Source organism: Lutra lutra, chromosome 13, assembly GCF_902655055.1.
Source record: "Lutra lutra chromosome 13, mLutLut1.2, whole genome shotgun sequence".
Classification (NCBI taxonomy): domain Eukaryota; kingdom Metazoa; phylum Chordata; class Mammalia; order Carnivora; family Mustelidae; genus Lutra; species Lutra lutra.
In genome coordinates, this window is record NC_062290.1 from 49,661,233 (window position 1) to 49,666,158 (window position 4,926).

Here is a 4,926-nt window from a genome sequence, read left to right on the forward strand (position 1 = left end):
ATCTGTCTGTACATTTTGTGAAAGCCCACTTTCCCTTACCGTCCCCTAAGGATTTCCCAGTCACCTTTTTCCGTTTGTCAGCTGCTTTCTTTATTTTTATTTCTTATCTGTTTCCAAGTTATTCCCTTTAGCTACCTTGATTTCTTGTTTCTTTCTTTTTTTTTTTTTTAAACTCTGATTGCTCCCCATATTCCCATAATCAAGTGGGTGGTTGTTTATCACTCCTTATACACTCAGTCCCCCAAAGTGAGAGGAGTTAATGAGTACTTCAATTACGTCTGTTTGCTCCCCATTCCCTGACCTTTCCATTAATTTTGGTCTCCCAGTGTGTTTTCAACATTACAGCTGCATTTTGTACAATTCTGTTTTTCAGAATTTTAATATGTGAATCAGTTCGACTTTGAATTCACTCTTTATGGGCTATTTTGTGACAGTCTTTAATTTGGGATCAGCCAATGCTATACAGATAAAGATTGTTTAAACTGAATTTAGGAAAAGATTTCTATGGATATGGTATGAATTGAAGAGATTATAATCCCAACAATCTAGGAGAAGCAATACAACATTTTGTTCAAATTCAGATTTTTTAACATAAAATATCTCTCAAATTGAGCTCTTTCAGTGCATATATCAGTTTAGAGTCTGACTACTAGCCTGCTGCTTTTATTGATGGGGTTGTCTTCTTTTTAAAACTAATGGGTTGAGTATAATGGGTGAGAATAGTAGAGTTACCAATGCAACAAAATGATGGAAACTAAGGTTTTAAAAAAATCTTCCTTGGGGGTGGTGATCATTTTATGAAGGGTAATTTCTTTGAAGGATATGGACAGAGAACTGTTTCTTGCCCAGTTACTGTATGGAGTAGCTAACATTTTTATCTCATTGACTGTAATAGGTGTACAGTTTATTGGCAAGCTTCCTCTTCCCCAGCATTCTAGAAGTCACCACTGACCACAGGGTTGAGCTCAGGTCGTGGTCTCAGGGTCCTAGGAATGAGCCCCACATCAGGCTCTCTGCTCAGCGGGGAACCTGCTTCCCCCTCTCTCTCTGCCTGCCTCTCTGCTTCCTTGTGATCTCTCTCTCTCTGTGTCAGATAAATAAAATAAAATCTTAAGAAAAAATAAAAGAATGGATGACTGCTGGAAATTCATAGGCAGAATGATGTGAATAAGCAAAATGATAGAGACAAGTGCTATGTAACAACTTTTGAGATTTCAGTAGATGTCGATGAGTTTTAGCCAATGTCATTGTGATGAATAGGCATGTTCAGCATTGTGGCTTGACTTTTTCATTGTTCCAGCCTGCTCCAAAGGTAAAAGGACGGAGGTTTTCCAGACAAAGTTTATGTCAGTGAAATAGCCATCTTCCATTCTCTTCTCAGTCTGTATGCCTTTTTTATTTAGTCTATGAAGTAAATATAAGTCTAGTTTCTTCTAGGAACCTGAATTCCTGTCTTGGCCTTCTCTAGCCAACTTCCTGCTGTTACTCCTACAGCCTTTTCTGGCCTCCTCTCCTGACCTTCCATTTCGCGCAGTTTCCCTTTAATGGGAAATTGTTTAATGAAACATTTGTTTAATGCAAATTAACATTGCAAAATATACATTGGGATGTCAAAAGCAGTTACTTTCCGGCCTCAAAGACTTCATCGTCTTGGATTGAAACAGAAAAAAATCCTCAGATTTATATTTTAACATATACAATTTTGTCCACTGGCCCTGGCCATCCTTAAGAAGCCATAATTAAAAAAAAAAAAAAAGAAGCCATAATTTTCCTTCTTTTTCTTTTTTAATGGAAAACTTAATGAATTTGTATTATTTATATGTAGGAACCATGCTAATCGTCTCTGTATCATTTCAATTTTAGTATATGTGCTGCTGAAGTGAGCCTCCTTTTCTCTCCCCTTCCCTTCCCCTGGCCTTCCTTTTTCTCTCTCTCTTTTCTCTCTCTCTCTCTCTCTTTTTTTCTCCTTAGAAAGGTATCTCCTACTTATATATGGACTATTTGCAATTGTTTAAAACTCCTTTTTACTCTGAAAAATCTTGCAAATCAAGTCCTGTATATTAAAAAAAAAAAAAAATCAGAGCTGCTTTTGTTGAGGTTACCATGGATCTAGACCTCTGACTTTTATCCCCATTATATTTGTGGGCCCTACTGTAGTAGCTACAAGGAGCCCCAGGCACGGGGAAACACATTTGAAAACACTTGGGTTAATGAAATAAGTTATTTATTTATTTTTTTTTAAAAGATTTTATTTGTTTATTTGACAGAGAGATCACAAGTAGACAGAGAGGCAGGCAGAGAGAGAGAGAGAGAGAGAGAAGCAGGCTCCCTGCTGAGCAGAGAGCCCGATGCGGGACTCGATCCTAGGACCCTGAGATCATGACCTGAGCTGAAGGCAGCGGCTTAACCCACTGAGCCACCCAGGCGCCCCATGAAGTGAGTTATTAACTAGAACTCTGAAGACTCAAGTTTTAGCTTTAGTGCTAACATCAAATTTGGATGTGTCACTGATAGGGTTAATTGTTTTATCTGTAAAACAAAGGTTTAGAACGGTGGTTCTCAATTTTGTCTGCGTGTTAGAATCACCTGGGGAGCTTTTAAAAATCCTGATGCTTAGGCCTCACTCTCTACCAATTAAATTAGATTCTCTGGGGCGTGACCCAGGCAACAGGCATTTTTTAAAGCTCCCTAGGTGATTCCAATTTGCAACCAAGTTTCCAAACCTCCCAAGAATTTTTGCGCAATAGTGTTCCACAAATCTATGGGGCTGTGGAACTTGTTTTGGTAGATGTAGTTAAATGTGCAGAGTCTATTCATGGAGAGAAACTGCTGAGTGAGGAGCTGGGATGAAGATGGGCATAAAGATTGGAAAGTAGGAAAAAAGTTTTTGATTATCTTAATAGCTCAGTGTGTTGGGTAAAACACTTAACTTTGTTATATCCCTGATGGGAGTGATTTTAACTTCCTGTAAAATGACGTTCTCATCTGAGAAATCATATTTAAATGATATTATTTTTATACCAATACCAACACCATTTGCTAATATGATCAGCAAGAGTTACACCGAAGTATTTTATTCACCAAGGAAATAGAAAAGGCAGATTGACTACTGAAATGTAAAATATGGTTAATATTCCTCCGTTGGTGGCATAGATTAAAGATAGATTGAAGGAACATGTTGATAGCAATGGAAATCTCTGATACTGAGATGCCAAATTAAAAGTGCATCCTTCAAAAAGGCAAAGGAAAAAACCCCAGGATTACTGCTATGGGCTTCTTGTAAATTATGAAAAACTATTCTTTCAACTGAGTTTTCAATTAGGAAAAAAAAATTCACAATATTCATAAGCAATTGATCCTAAAAAAATATACAAATTGGATGACGATATCTAGGCTATAATCTCCAAAGTAAAATGAATTTATTATGATTGGATAAATTACAATGAATACCAAATAGTTTAAAAATGACAGCATAGTTAGAGCAAAGTGATTGATATTACATATGTTAGATGTATAACTAAACAGGAATGCCTTTTCATTTTCTTATCACCAGAGCTATCTACATATTTTGTCTCACATATGTGCAGCTAATAGGTGTTCAAGATTTGTGTGCTTTGATCTCCCCTTTTAACAGAGTAGCTCTTTTCTGCAAGTTGATGACCTTTAAATATAAGGAAAAGTGCAGTTATCACTGATAGCAGGGCGATATATTAATAATTTTATACCTTGTTCTTAGGCTTTTTGCTGGAATAGATTTATCAACAACAGAATGAAAAAAAATAATTTTACACATTTTCTGGCTAAAAGTTCAGCCAGTGCTTAGTGTTTTTGTGTTCTAGTTCTCCCTACGCTGGGGAAAAGTTTACACAAGCTTTTTTTAATGTGGAAGTGGGCAATAAGGTTGGGCAATAAGCCCCAACATTGACTTGACAGATGAGGAGAAAGTCCATAGAGAGAATTTGACAACATGGAATGGAGCCAGTAGCAGCTTTGGCCACCTCTGAACGAACTCTGTTAACAAGGACAGTGACTACTTCTAGCAATGGCCATGAATGACTCCCTGATTGAAAATTTGCTCTGTTTTTCCTGAACTTTGTAAGTTCTGATGTTTTGGTACAATATAAAATGAATTAATGAGTGAGAAGAATGGGGTTGGGGGGACTGGGGGAGGGAGGAGGGAGAAAAAGGCACACAGGGGAGTGGAATGCAGTGAAGCAATTACCGATGTTGGTCTTTTCACTTAGTCAGTGGAGACTGGGAGCTAAATACAGTTTAATTTTAAGTAAGTTAAAAAGCCCATACCATTTCCCATACTTTATGTGTTACATGACACAATTTTTTTTTTTTAAGATTTTAGTTATTTATTTGACACAGAGAGAGAGAGATCACAAGTAGGCAGAGAGGCAGGCAGAGAGAGAGGGGAAGCAGGCTCCAGCAGATTCCCTGCCTAGCAGAGAGCCTGATGCGGGGCTTGATCCCAGGACCCCGAGACCATGACCTGAGTCGAAGGCAGAGGCCTAACCCACTGAGCCACCCAGATACCCCTACATGACACAATTCTTGTCACATACCTTTGAAAATGTAAATTTGGTACAAACAATCTCAGTATTTGGTTATTAGTGAGTTATCTTTTTTTAGAGGATACATCTCTAAAGCACTTCCATGAAATCTTAGTTTGCACAGTTCCATAGTGATCCCTTTCTACTCGGAACTTACTTATCATCTATACCATTCATTCCATGACTTATTAAAACACTGTTTTGTGGGTTTTTTGTTTGTTTGTCTAATCATTGAGCCCACATTTAATTAACATATGTAGATTTTAAGCTTCTACTGCAATAGCAACTGCCTAAAAAAAGAAGTTGAACAAGTGAAGGTGAGAACATTGCTTTAGACTGTGTTGTCTAAGAGCAGGAACTAACAATA

The 4,926-nt window shown here is 37.5% G+C and overlaps 1 pseudogene; it reads right to left on the reverse strand.

Moving 5' to 3' along the window:
• Positions 1-1,791: 1,791 nt before the first annotated feature.
• Positions 1,792-1,885, reverse strand: LOC125084165 (uncharacterized; annotated as a pseudogene).
• Positions 1,886-4,926: the final 3,041 nt, after the last annotated feature.